Source organism: Tursiops truncatus, chromosome 1, assembly GCF_011762595.2.
Source record: "Tursiops truncatus isolate mTurTru1 chromosome 1, mTurTru1.mat.Y, whole genome shotgun sequence".
Lineage (NCBI taxonomy): Eukaryota > Metazoa > Chordata > Mammalia > Artiodactyla > Delphinidae > Tursiops > Tursiops truncatus.
Window position 1 is genome coordinate 8,437,539 of NC_047034.1, and position 15,404 is coordinate 8,452,942.

Genomic DNA, 15,404 nt, shown 5'->3' on the forward strand with positions numbered 1-15,404 from the left:
GAGACAAAGCAATGATAGACTCTCAGAAGCAGGGATGAATGTCAGCACCCCAGAGGCAATGGCTTTCGGGTCTGATGTCCCTGAACTAATATGACAGCCACAGTAGGAGTAGCAACCTCAATTTATATATTGCTTTTTAGGTACCAGGCACTAGCATAAGTATGTTACATGCATTATTTCATTTAATTTTTACAAAACACAAAATCCCTGTAGGGAAAGTGGTGAATCCCCGTTTTAACAATTTGTAAGCAGTGTTGGAGGTTAAGACGTTGGGTCACGTTTATATCATTAGCAAGATGCAGAGCCCAAGGGCAGATCTGGCTGTGACCTCAGGTCTGTCTCCTCCACTCAGGTGAGTAATGACTTTCTTCTTTTCTCTTAGCTCCTCATTTCTCCCACTCTCCCAATATCATACCTTCTCCAGAAGCCCAGTGCCTTATTCAGAATCATTTCTACTAAGAGCTCATCAAGGGCTTCCCTGGTGGCGCAGTGGTTGAGAATCCACCTGCCAATGCAGGGGACACGGGTTCGAGCCCCGGTCCGGGAAGATCCCACATGCTGCGGAGTGGCTGTGCCCGTGAGCCATGGCCGCTGAGCCTGCGCGTCCCGAGCCTGTGCTCCGCAACGGGAGAGGCCACAACAGTGAGAGGCCCGCTTACCACAAAAAAAAAAAAAAAAAAAAAAAGAGCTCATCAAACTCCTTAGCACACAGTAGGTGCTTAACAAATAGCTGTTCTTTCCCTTCTCTCCCCACTGTGAAAAACTACTCTTCCATCATGGTTCAGCTCTTGACTGTCTGAAATGGAAGCTACCTGGCTGATAAACATACTCCCAGTAAAAAATAAATGATGAAAACCGATATTAATGTGTTATCTCGGTATGTTTACACTTTAACATGGGACTCCCAAAAGCACAACATTCAGTCTAAAGGATTCATTTCAGATTCTGTGAAGGGCCAGTGGTAAAAATGTTTGAGGTTCAGAAGATCTTAGAATGACCAACCCACCCAGCTGGCCCAGACAGAGGGGTTTCCCAGGACATGGAACCTTCAGTGCTAAAATTGGACCATCCTGGGCAAACCAGGGTCATCCTATCCTAACTTCTCTGAAACAATTCCAGTGATACCCCCTTAGAGTTGACCAACTAGTGCAGAAAGGCCATGTTTTGCCCACCGCAACAGACATACGTAAACATTAGCTAAGGAGAAACTTTTAGAAGAATGGATGATGGTATAAGCTTGTGAAGCAAAACCAAAAGTATAGAGCTCAAAAACATGCTTTTAATATCACTCATCAGATTTCATCTTGAACTACTCAAGGGGACCCTGGCTATAATCACGGGACTTCCATACAATCACATAACACAGTGAGTTCACATTTTCTTTTTTTTCCCCTTGGGTGTGTTTCTATGGGACTTGACTTTTTCAAATATTTACAATTTGTTTCATATATATATAAACTTACTCAAAACTGAGTTTCCTGATATCACGTGTCCATAGGCATACTTGCTTTCTCATAATATGAGGGACTAATGAGACCGAGGTGGGTATTTATTTACTTTGACTGAAATTTTCAGTGAATTGTATTTCAAGATTAAACTATCACACTGAGGCACTGTTTGTAAGTTAGATGTGAGAAACTAGTCAAGAGTTTCTCCATAAGGTAGCTACCCTTAAGACGTTATAATATCTGTGTCCTATGCCTTCTAGAAATTCTTTTTTCACACATTATATAGCAATGAAAATGGGAAATACAAAGTATTTTTTAGACAAAAGAAAATAGGCAATGACAGTGCAATTTTTTTTTTTTTTTTTTTTTTTTTTTTGTGGTACGCGGGCCTCTCACTGTTGTGGCCTCTCCCGTCGTGGAGCACAGGCTCCAGACACACAGGCTCAGTGGCCATGGCTCACGGGCCCAGCCGCTCCGCGGAATGTGGGATCTTCCCGGACTGGGGCACGAACCCGTGACCCCTGCATCGGCAGGCGGACTCTCAACCACTGCACCACCAGGGAAGCCCAACAGTGCAATTTTTATCTGAACTTTCTTGACATATTTTCTCAGAAAAACACAGCACCTGATGACATTATGAACAGAACAAGTTTTTTTTTTTTTTAACTTTTTGTTTTATATTGGAGTATAGTTGATAACAATGTTGTTTCAGGTGTACAACAAAGTGATTCAGTTATACATATATATGTATCTATTCTTTATCAGATTCTTTCCCCATTTAGGTTTTTACAAAATGTTGAGCAGAGTTCCCTGTGCTCTACAGTAGGTCCTTGTTGGTTATCCATTTTAAATATAGCAGTGATAAACATATTTTTTTTACAGACCTCCTAAATTTCCAGGAATAACTAAACATAAGCAATATACTGAGAAAATTTAATGTTCAATTTAAATAATAAAATATCTATAAACATTCTAATGTCTTTGTTATAAAAAATTACAATTTCCATAAACACTTTTTCAAGTCTGTGAGACTCTCTTTTGAAGAGAGAGGAAGGAGAGGGAGAAATAGATAATTTAGTATCAGTTCATGTATCCTTTTTGTAGCTAAATTATATTGCACCATTGTTCCCAACTTATCCTTGACCTGAAGAAAAGGAAGTGGGAGCTGAAGCGGGGGTGGAAGGCATGGGGCCAGTGAGTGGGGGTGAGGTAGTGAGTGAGGGTGGGAAATTGTTGTCACTCGTGATCATTCAGGCTGCGTTCCACCTCCTCCTTAGCACCACCGTCCCGATAAAATACTTCAAATCATAAACACGGCAAAGGCACTATTATACTATCAATATGAATAGTAACTAGAGGGACAGGAAAGGAGATTACAGCATAAAAGCATAGAGTTTCTTTTTTTTTGTTTTTTAATCATACAGTATCTGTCTTTTTTTTAATTAAATAATTTATTTATTTTTGGCTGTGTTGGGTCTTCTTTGCTGTGTGCGGGCTTTCTCTAGTTGTGGCGAGTGGGGCCTACTCTTCATTGCAGTGCACGGGCTTCTCACTGTGGTGGCTTCTCTTGTTGCAGAGCACAGGCTCTAGGCACAGAGGCTTCAGTAGTTGTAGCATGTGGGCTCAGTAGTTGTGGCTCGCAGACTCTAGAGTGCAGGCTAAGTAGTTGTAGCGCATGGGCTTAGCTGCTCCGTGGCATGTGGGATCTTCCCGGACCAGGGCTTGAACCCATGTCCCCTGTATTGGCAGGCGGATTCTTAACCACTGAGCCACCAGGGAAGCCCAGCATGGGGTTTCTCATAGCTACTACTTCTTTGTAACATTTTATGAATTTTAGCTTTTGTAACAAATTAAATTTTTATCACTATATACTAAATGCTGTTATTTTTGAGATTTCCAGTGAGTAACTAGGATTTTTCATTAAACAATAAACCATTGAAAAGCAAATGTAAGTACTTAAGTCTAAAATTGACAGAGTGGGAGCAAAGGGCAGATGATATCAAGAACCTCTTTTATTTCTGTCAAAGCCCTTCTTCTCCACTTCTGATCAGTTAGCATACATTATCCCCCCATTCTGTACTCAGAGGCTGAATCGACACAAAAAGAAGAAAATCAAGTGGGAGTTGGAGAATTAGTAATAACTTACACTTATTTAGGACTGTCCATATACCAGGCACTCTTCTAAATGCTTTACATATATTCATACAAAGTTAATATCTTCCTCCTTAAGGACATACCCCATAAGGAAAATACTATTATTATCACCACTTTACAGATAAGGATATTATGGCAACGAAAGCTTGAGGAACTTAACCAAGGTGATATACCTAATAAATAGAAGAGCTGGGTTTTCAACATAGACACCCTAGTTCCAGCTTCTGTGCTCTTAACCACTCCCATCTCTCTAAGAAAGGAAAATGGCTATTTACAAGTAAAGTATCAAATTCAGATAGTTAAGACGTAGTGGATGGATGAGTGATCTAATACTACATGCAGCAACATGGATGAATCTCTCAGACACAGTACTGAGTGAAGGAAGCCAGGCAATGGAGGACAGACCGTATTGTTCCACTTATATTAAACAAAAAGCAAGCAAAGCAGATCTGAGTTCTTAGAGGTTAGCATGGTGGTCATCCTGGGAGTGAGGGGCAGTAACTGGAGGGAAATTCAAAGAGGGCTTCTAGGTGCTATTAGGCTTGGTTTTGTCTTGGGTGTTGATTACATGGTGTGATAACTTGTGAAAATGCATCCAGCTATGCACTTGTGATATGTGCCCTTTTCTGTATGTATATTGTATTTCAATAAAAGGTTTGAAAGAGGGGGGAATAGGAACTTGTAGGTCACCTCCTATAAAGCAGGGAACAGCCCTCTCCTTGCTCCTATGAACACTCTCCTGCTATCCCGTTCTAAGGCAGGGGATACTGAAGTGTCCTAACCCCTATCATACCTTCCCTATGTTTCTTTCTCTTTTTTCCCTTTCATTCTCTCTTGTCAAGAAACTAAGAGAAGGGGCTTCCCTGGTGGCGCAGTGGTTGAGAGTCCGCCTGCCGATGCAGGGGACACGGGTCACGGGTTCGTGCCCCGGTCCGGGAAGATCCCACATGCCGCGGAGCGGCTGGGCCCGTGAGCCATGGCTGCTGAGCCTGCACGTCCGGAGCCTGTGCTCCGCAACAGGAGAGGCCACAACAGTGAGAGGCCCGCTTACTGCAAAAAAAAAAAAAAAACTAAGAGAAGGGAAAGCTATTTCTAGTTTCCTCCACTAACTAGCAATTTGGATATCCAGCCTCAATTATCTGAGAAAAAGGGTTACAAATAAAAGTTAAGAACATTAAAGTTTCTTTTGTTTTTAATTTATTTTTGACTGTGTTGGGTCTTCTTGCTGCGTGTGGGCTATTCTTTGTTGCGGTGCATGGGCTTCTCATCGTGGTGGCTTCTCTTATTGCAGAGCATGGGCTCTAGGCACACAGGCTTCAGTAGTTGGGGCTCGTGGACTCTAGAGCACAGGCTCAGTAGTTGTGGCACGCAGGCTTAGCTGCTCAACGACATGTGGGGTCTTCCTGGATCAGGGATCGAACCTGCATCCCTGCGTTGGCAGGCAGATTCTTAACCACTGCACCACCAAGGAAGTCCCCAAGAATGATAAAGTTTCTGAACCATCAATAATTAAAGGATTTGTCAGTGACTGAACAACTTTTCCCGAACATCAAGACTGGGGTATAAATCTGCCTCAGCCTCACTGCAGGACTGTCTTTCCTTATCAGCACATCTCCATCCAGCACCAGAAGGGGAACACAGGGGAGGTGGTATTGGAGATTGGGCTTTTTTCAGAATTAGGAAGAAAAAGAGAAACTCAGAATCCACATTCTGAAAGTTTAAAAAACTAAAAATCAAAACTATGATAGCTGATTTTCATGGCTTGAAAACTCTCAGAATGTTGGTTTCAAACAGGATATACATTTGTTCCAAACTGCCATATGGGCCTTTTGAGCCTAAGACACCTAATAATGAGAAAAGTAAGGAGGAAAACGCACCACATTCTCAGAGATTGCTTCTAATGGAAACCCAGTTTTGACAACACTACCACCTGCTTTATATCATTAAATTGAAGGAGACTATGAATAGGAAGGGGGTGGAGGAGAGACACTGCTAATAAAATATTTAAGAACATCAGGAAGAGCCATGTCAGCCTTTTAGTTTATCCAGAAAAAGCATCTTCCTAAAGCATCAGTTAACCAAGACTTACTGTATTCATAAAATCACCTTCAGATTATAAAGGTAGAAAAAATAGCATACATGCAGACAGATAACCAATTTTTTAAATCTGGAAATGAAAGTACAAAATGTTCTAGAAGAAAGGCAATGCCGAGCATCTAGCTCTTGCTGCTGCAGCATCTTACTTACTTTGATCTCATCACTCCCAGGTGACGGGTACCGAATACCAATATTTGAAAATCATCTAGGAGCTATATTCTAATGGGCCAGGAGTGTCCACATGTTACGTAAGATTAGTATCCCTTCGAGCAAACAAACAGGGATGAGTACATAAAATCTGAACTACCACCTCCTCCACGATTATTGTTGCCATAGGAGATGAATGATTGATTGCATTGGATGGAATTCACCATCTTTCAAATGTGCATATTCCTCTTGAACACTGAAATAATTACGGTCCCAGAGAGCTACGCAGATTGCCCAATCTATCAGCATTTTTCTCTGTTTGACTTTCATGCCTCTGCATTTGATTGCTTTGGAAATAATGGTAGCAGAATTGAAAAAAAAAAAAAAAAAACTCTATATTCCCCAGGTGATTTTCATTTGTGATAGATAAGCAAATGCAATTTTCCCTATTACCCTCCCCAGGGAAAGACACCCCTGTACATTAGCAAGCTCAATAAATACAGGAGATGGGGATTCCGCTGGGTCCACTAGCCCACTCAGAAGAGAGGGAAATAGGGCTTCCGTGGTGGTGCAGTGATTGAGAGTCCACCTGCCGATGCAGGGGACACGGGTTCGTGCCCCGGTCCGGGAAGATCCCACATGCTGCGGAGCGGCTGGGCCCGTGAGCCATGGCCGCTGAGCCTGCCCGCCTGGAGCCTGTGCTCTGCAACGGGAGAGGCCACAACAGTGAGAGGCCCGCGTACCGCAAAAAACTAAAAAACTAAAAAAATAAATAAAAGAGAGGGAAATAGGAATTAAGGGCAGCTAAGCAAGCAAAGTCTGCTTCATCCACGAATTCTTCGGAAGTGACTGGACATCCTATTTAAGCATTAAAAGTATATCTCTTTCTAATTCTGAGGCCTATTTTCTACATAGTAAAAATGAGATTAAGCACAAATCCTGTGATTTTGCACTAATTTAAAGTGCCATGAGAAGCCTGAATTACCATTTCAGTAAATTTGAGTTGTTACCTCCGTCTGCCTTTAGCTCCCCTGCAATAGAACTTTCCCCTCCCCTCCCCCTCCTCTCACCCACACACCAAACCAGATAGTTATGAACAATGGGAAATTGTTTTCTTTCTGGCATTTACTGTGTATCACTGCCTGCGGAGGGGTCTGCGGAGGAAAATTCTTAAGAGTTTTGCAAGAAAATGTGAGCTGTCAGCTTCACTGATCTGCATAAAATCCCTCCTCAATCTCAGCTCTTTTGCTTCTCTTTGGGGTTATTTTAAATGGGGAAAGAACATGAAGGGGAAAATGTTTTAAAAGTCCAACCTAAGGCTTCTTTCACTCCGTATTTTGTTACTTCTCTTTTTTGGCAAGAAAAACTTAATTATGTAAAGTAGTGACAGCTCACCCAGATATTTCATTGATCCACAGCACAGATAAACAATTTTGAGGAAGTTAAATATTCAGTGAAGATACTGCTAATCACTACCCCAGGAACAGCCCAACAGAAGGAAAGATTATTCTCTTCATTGTGGAAGTGCCTGTCATTTTCAGAGCTTTGCAAATACTCCAAAAGGCAGAGGCTTAGAGAAAAAGAACTCTCACAGGTGAAAATGGAACGTTTACACTTTTTCATAAATTAAACCATGAAAATAAAGGCGTTAGAATATTCCTAGAAATTAAGGGAGAGGTGATTCTTACAACTTCAGAAGAAAACGCATAGGAAACAATCTTACACAACATGGAATCTCTACAAATTAAACCAGTTTGCTGAAAAATACCTGAGTATATGTAAGAAGACATTCTTCAGAAACAATGATCAATGTACTCTAAGAGCATTTCTAACTGAGGCTAGAAATATGTTTCCCCATTTTTGAGCCAACTCTTGGCAAAAATAGTCTCAGGTTCGTACCTGCATGCACAATACCATACTTCATCACATTATACTTGGACCATAAATTATTATTAGAAAAACTCCCTAACCTTGAAATTCAATCTGTTCTGTTTGGGTAATTTGGTAGTCTGTAGAAAATGCAACCACGCCTAAACTTAAAAAAATGAAATTTAAAAGCCCAATGAAAGTATAAAGAACTGCATCATCATGTAAATTATATATGAGTGAATCAGTAAGAAGATAACCCAAAATGTAATTTAAGCAATACAACTATAAGTGTCATGGTTTTGGATGTCCTTTGTTTTCTCTAAGCATAATGAATCAGTTATTTGCAGCACCGTTATTGGGTTCTTTCTACAAAAACTTCTGAGGCTGTTAATGTCGTGAAATTCACAGGTTGAGCCTTTGCCACATTTTCAGGGGCTTGGGTTTTCACGAAAACCTCTAGCTCTGAGCTCCTGCTTCCCTGAGTTCTTTTTTTTTTTAACATATTTATTGGAGTATAATTGCTTTACAATGGTGTGTTAGTTTCTGCTTTATAACAAAGTGAAGCAGCTATACGCATACATATATCCCCATATCCCCTCCCTCTTGCATCTCCCTCCCACCCTCCCTATCCCACCCCTCTAGGTGGACAAAAAGTACCCAGCTGATCTCCCTGTGCTATGCGGCTGCTTCCCGCTAGCTATCTACTTTACATTTGGTAGTGTATATATGTCCATGCCACTCTCTCACTTCGTCCCAGCTTACGCTTCCACCTCCTTGTGTCCTCAAGTCCATTCTCTACGTCTACGTCTTTATTCCTGTCCTGCCCCTAGGTTCTTCAGAACCATTTTTTTCTTTTTAGATTCCATATGTATGTGTCAGCATACGGTATTTGTTTTTCTCTTTCTGACTTACTTCACTCTGTATGACACACTCTAGGTCCATCCACCTCACTACAAATAACTCAATTTCGTTTCTTTTTAGGGCTGAGTAATATTCCATTGTATATATGTGCCACATCTTCTTTATCCATTCATCTGTTGATGGGCACTTAGGTTGCTTCCATGTCCTGGCTATTGTAAATAGTGCTGCAATGAACATTGTGGTACATAACTCTTTTTGAATTATGGTTTTCTCGGGATATATGCCCAGCCGTGGGATTATTGGGTCATATGGTAGCTCTATTTTTAGTTTTTTGAGGAAACCCCATACTGTTCTCCACAGTGGTTGTGTCAATTTACATTCCCACCAACAGTGCAAGAGGGTTCCCTTTTCTCCACACTCTCTCCAGCATCTACTGTTTGTAGATTTTTTGGTGATGGCCATTCTGACTGGTGTGAGGTGATATCTCATTGTAGTTTTGATTTGCATTTCTCTAATGATTAATGATGTTGAGCATTCTTTCATGTGTTTGTTGGCAATCTGTATATCTTTGGAGAAACGTCTGTTTAGGTCTTCTGCCCATTTTTGGATTGGGTTGTTTGTTTTTTTGATATTGAGTTGCATGAGCTACTTGTAAATTTTGGAGATTAATGCTTTGTCAGTTGCTTCATTTGCAATTATTTTCTCCGATTCTGAACTGGTATTGTCATCATTCCCATTTCGTATACAGGAAACCTAGTGAAGTTCAGAGAAGTGAAGTTACTTGCTAGGGTCACACAGCTTAGTGGAACCAAGACCAGACTCTGTGCCCTGGAGTCCTAAATTCCTCTCAAGCCAAGTTTCCTGCTCCTCCGCCAACTGCTTTTCTCTCTCTGCCTCAGATAAAGACTGAAGTCCTCAATAAGGATAATTCACATGTTATATGGTTAACAGTGTAGCAAAGACACATCAGCTCTGTGGTTTCCAATGCTTTTCCCCTGAATCAGCAGCATCAGCATCTCTTGGGGAGTGATTAGAAATGCACATTCTGGGGCCCAATCCAGACCTACTGAATCAGAACCTCCGGGACTGGGGCCCTGCAATCTGTGTTTTCAGAGTCTTCTGGTGATCCTGATGTCCTCTAAAATTTGAGAACTACTGAACTAGCTGCTCATCAAACCAGCTTCATCTTCTTCCCAGGCAGCTAGACCACATTTTCCAGACACACTGTATGTAGCCAACAGAATGTGGACAAAAGCAATGTACACTATTTCCAGGCTGGGCCCATAAAAGTTTCCACTAATGACACTCCATGCTATTTCCCCTGCCACTGTCTTGTTGCAGGTACGTGTGGTGACCCTGAAAGGTGTGTAGAGAAGAGGCTGGGGCCACGGGCTAAAAGGAAGCTGGATCTCTGAGGCACTGCTTGATGGAAAGCCACCAGTTGATCAAGAATATCCAATGTGTGGGGCTTCCCTGGTGGCACAGTGGTTGAGGGTCCGCCTGCTGATGCAGGGGACACGGGTTCGTGCCCCGGTCCGGGAAGATCCCACATGCCGCGGAGCGGCTGGGCTCGTGAGCCATGGCCGCTGAGCCTGCGCGTCCAGAGCCTGTGCTCCGCAACGGGAGAGGCCACAACAGTGAGAGGCCCACATACCGCAAAAAAAAAAAAAAAAAGAATATCCAATGTGGGACTTCCCTGGCGGTCCAGTGGTTAAGACTTTGCCTTCCAATGCAGTGGGTACAGGTTCCACCCCTGGTCAGGGAACTAAGATCCCACACGCCTCGCAGCCAAAAAACCAAAGCATAAAACAGATGCAATATTGTAACAAATTCAATAAAGACTTTAAGAAAATAATGGTCCACATAAAAAAAAAATCTTAAAAAAAAAAACCCAATGTGTGTAAAGATGTTTGAGGCTTGATGTTCATCCGCTACAGCTGCCGGCGTTGCCCTAACTCAGGTATGAGAGTGTTATTTGGGGTGGGCATACGTTCTAGAATTCTAAGGAAGGTAAACACACGCCATCCCTATGTGCCTGTTTCCTGAAGAAAGGCATCAGAGAAAAAAGTCTTCCCTGCTAGAATGGGAGCAAATGCCGTATGAGTTCTGACTTGCCATTGGTGGGGAGAGAGCAGGTTATGAGAGGCGGCTAATGAGAAGAAGAGATACTTAGGTGCCAGAAAAAGAAAGGGCAGAGGCTGTAATAACAGGAGCCATGAGCCATTTCTCATACCATTTTGGATCATGTGGATTCCATAGGTGAATCCACCCAGGACTGAAATGAGCTTGTGGGAATAAAACAAAGACAAAAAACTTAGCATTGGAGGCTGTTATGGACACTAACAATTATCAGGCTAAGTCTTACCATTTTGCAGAGATTTCATTAACTACCCAGGATACTCAGTGGCAGAACCAAGCCAAGAGCTTGGCTTACCCAACTTCAAGTCAGCAATTCCTTTCTAGCATGTAACATTTTTAACTCACTTTAAACTTTAAGGTACTTTCTTATAAATACCATTTCCCTCTTAGATTTCACACCCGGAACATACTACAGAGGTTAAGTACCAAACTTGGCTCCACTGTCAATATTTTAAGAATTGTGATAGCTTTATTGACTAGATTTCTATAATAATAGGGGATTCATTTGTCCATGAGAAGCTACAGGTAAAGACGATAATCCCCAAGCTCTCTTTTTTCATGAGAGAATGTGCAAAGCCCAGACAAGACTGAGAAATGGGAAGACTCCCGGGCCTAATGGGAGTCCTAATGGAATGTTTACGGAGAGCTATTGACTCAGATGCAGCACACTGATTGGGTCTCTAACTGCACACTCTGTAATGCTTAGCTGAAAGGAAAAGTATGGCAGTAGATAAAAGATGTCAGCAATGTCAGCTACTGTGATCACAGGTTTCCAAAAGGGATTGTGACAGTTAGCGAAGCATCTCTTTAACGTGAGTTCCCAGGAATATGCTGCCAGGTATTCATGCAGTAAGATCCAGGATAGCAGCCCAGATATTTCCACTTCAGAGTCGCATGCAGTTTTAATATCTAGGTTTGCCTGTTTGTTTTTTTTAACATATTCGCTTACTGGATATTGTGTATTGCCAACCGAAGAAAACTTAAAGAAATAGAGACACTTAGGAAGTTCTCTACTATGATAAGGCTTTATTCTATCAGTCACCTCAGTTCCCATCTCTGTAAGGGTCTGGATGAATAAAATTAAACAGATCATATATTAGAGGGGCAGCATGGCACATGGACTTGAGTTAGACTGTCTGGGTTCAAATCCCTGTGTTAGCACTTAATGACTGTGTCTTTGGGAAAGTTATATAACTTATTTGTGCCTCAGTTTCTTCAATTATAGGATGGGGATAATTAATAGTACCCATTTCATAGGATTAAATGAATTTGTACTTTTTTTTTTTTTTTTTGCGGTACGCGGGCCTCTCACTGTTGTGGCCTCTCCTCCAGAGCACAGGCTCTGGACGTGCAGGCTCAGTGGCCATGGCTCACGGGCCTAGCCGCTCGGCGGCACGTGGGATCTTCCCAGACCGGGACACGAACCCGTGTTCCCTGCATCGGGCAGGCGGACTCTCAACCACTGCGCCACCAGGGAAGCCCATGAATTTGTACTTTTAAAGTGCTTAGAACAGTGACTGGCACATAATATGTGATATAAAAAGGGTTGTTTTTTTTTTTTAAATAACAAGATAACATATGTGGGCAGCTAGGTCAACCTGGGGGCTTCATAGTTATTTAAATGCTTAATAATTATGTAAATGCTTCCGGGCAGATGACATCACAAAGTAAAGTAACTCAGACTGCCACCAGCCAAAAAGATAATAGGTCATTTGGTTTGTCGAAACAAAAAACGGTGTCCGAATATTATTAGAAAAGTCTTTACATCCTGCTAACCTCCTCAAGTAAACCTGTGAAAACCACACACACAAAAAATCATTTTTTATATATCTAAGAACACAAAATACGAAAACAATCAATCTCCTTTTTTAGCAGAGATATTTAACCTCAGGTTAGCTAGCCTATGCCACTTAGCAGGTTCCCCCAACCACCAATTACAGTGTATTCAGGGAGTGCAAACCAATTAACCTGGGCAAACGTGAGTAAAAAGGTAAATTTCCAGAAGGTGAAAACCATACAATGCTCCCCAGAATGATTACTGCCTGTATGACTTGCAATCTTCATTGATTCTCTCACTCCCTTCTCCCTTAGTCAGGGTGGCTAATCAAAAGTTGACCACATACAATTTTCATATAATGTTAAATGTTCCTGAAGGATGTAAGAAATAAACAGGGCTAAATATGGCTATATTAAAATAGCAGTCAAAAGCACATACCACAGGAAGTCAATAAGTGAAAAAAAATGATGAGTAGTGAAAAAGGATGAGAGATGAACTAAAACAAAAACCACTTACCCAGCTAGAAGGGAACAAAAGAGCTACAGTCAGGAGCAGCTATGTAATCTGTGGAGCTCAGAGCAAAAAGAACAGGCAGAGATCCTTGTTCAAAGCTTATTGAAAACTTCAAGGTGGCAACAGCAGAGCATTAAACCAAGCATGTGGCCTTCTGAGTGCCGGGCCCATGTAAATGCACAGATTGCATGCCCCTGAAGCCTGCCACGGTCATGAAGGCATGTGTTTATAAGTAAAGTGAGAATAAATAAAGATAAGCATGTGAATTCAGATGAAAGTCTAGGAATATTTAAGGGAATGGAAAGGGAAATGTCAGAAAACCTGATGAACGGTATTAGATTAAGGGAATGGCAGGGAATAGAAAGAGAAGAAAAAGGGATAAAGATGAAAGAGTGACCAGATTAAAAAGACCATAGATATATGGACCACAAGAAGCAAGTCCATCTTTGGGTCTCCATATCAAGAAACCAACAAGTTGGTACTGTGTGCCGTCCCTCCAAGGAAATGATGACTCCAGTTACCCATGGGGCTGAATTAAAAGCTGAGGAAGGAAGGATTGTGAAAAGGGCAATGACTACGTGTTATGTTAAAGTTCCCTCCAACTCCTTTGAGCAGGAAAACATCTTAATGTGAGTCAATCTATTTTTTAGAATAAAGAGGCCGTCTGACAATGGCAACCATACTATCATAGCTGGCTTTTCAACTGATGGAAGAGATAAGGCACTTGAACACGAAACAGACAAAACTCTTCATTATGAAACATTGCTTTATATTACACAAAAAACACGAGTTAGATAGCTATTACATAAATGATAGCTAAAATGGATTGCCAGCCACTACACACAGCGAGGCAGTACAAAGAACAAATTCACAGGGTCCGTTCACATTACTATTGTGATCGATAATCAAAATAATCAACTGCTGTTTGAAGTACAGCCTTTGACGTTTAAAGAATTCCAGTGTTCATCTGTGTATCAAATGAGTTGGACCGTTCAAGTCTATTACCTTGAAAAATTATATGTACTTGCAGCCTGATAAACTGCAATTGCTCGAAAACATTTTAGAATCATTTTTCTTTATGAATTATTTTTCAACGCCAAGAGTTTTTGAGTTGTTCTTTTTTAATCTGCTCACAATATATAAATCTATGGAATTAGAGAAATTTAGAACTTGCGAACAAGCCTAAGGACTACATAATCTAGCCTACAGCTTCCTGTCAAATGGATTAAGAAACTGAGGTCCCAACAGATTTGCCTGAGGCCTCCACATTTGGCTCATAAAGAGGCATGATGACTACAACTTAACTCACATTTTTCCTTGTCCTGTGGTCTTTCCACACCACTAGGAACCATTTGCCAAAATTGTATGACCTTCTGGAAAGTCACTGACAACTCCAGATATCAGCGACAAACATGCTGAATTTTTACCATTTCTGAAAGGCAAGTCAGTCAGTCCTGGTTGTCATGACAATAACTCTTCTTACTCCCAGCCAGGTGATTGCGTATGTAAAATGCAGCCAAACCAGACAGGAATAAGCCTCATTAAAACAACATTCTAAAAATGGCATTGCTTACCTGGTTTGCCCATTCTGAGCTCCAGAATCTTGACTGTGATTGTCATCTAAGTTCAACTCAGTCCAGATATCTGTGTTTCATTGTATCGGGAGATATTCTTTGTCTTGGGAATATAAGGGGAAAAAGTGAAAATGGTTGAGAATAACTGAACTCAATATTATGAAATTGAAATTAAAGAGGTTACTGTTTATGCATTAGTATAATTATTTTTAAAAACTGTAAGTAAACAATGAGATTATAATATTGAATCCCCTCACTAGTAATTAATGAAGCCCCTAGCCTCTTATCTCTGTTTACTTTTCTTTTTTTGCCCATTTTTTCCTAACCAACGCTGTTCTTTTCCCATGCACGTATGTGTTGTGGGCAATTTCTCATATGAGAACATTACTACAGGCTATGCGTCTACTCTCTCTCAGAATTCAGATTCAAAACAAGTTCTCTCTCACTGTTTCCTAAGGAGATGTTTTGCCCTTTACAACGCAATCTAAAAAACAAATGCCTATAACCAGCTACTAGAAGTGTGTTTTCTATTCCAACCTGAAAATTTCACTCTCTAAGTTTCTACCCAACCCGTCTCTGCAAAGGAAATTTCCCAGTCCAGCCCAACCTAAAAGCTGATCCTCCATAGGAGAGAAGCAGGAATCCTAGGTGACTCCTTTAGTAAGTGTTGCAACCTAAGATTTTATCACTCAGACCTTCCATGATACACACAAGTGCTACTTCAAACATTTCTACCACGTATGCAATTCTTGTGTGTCCCAGCATAGTTCTTCCATAAACTGATCCCCGGTTAGACAGTTCTGAGACGTATTTCATAGGCTCCTC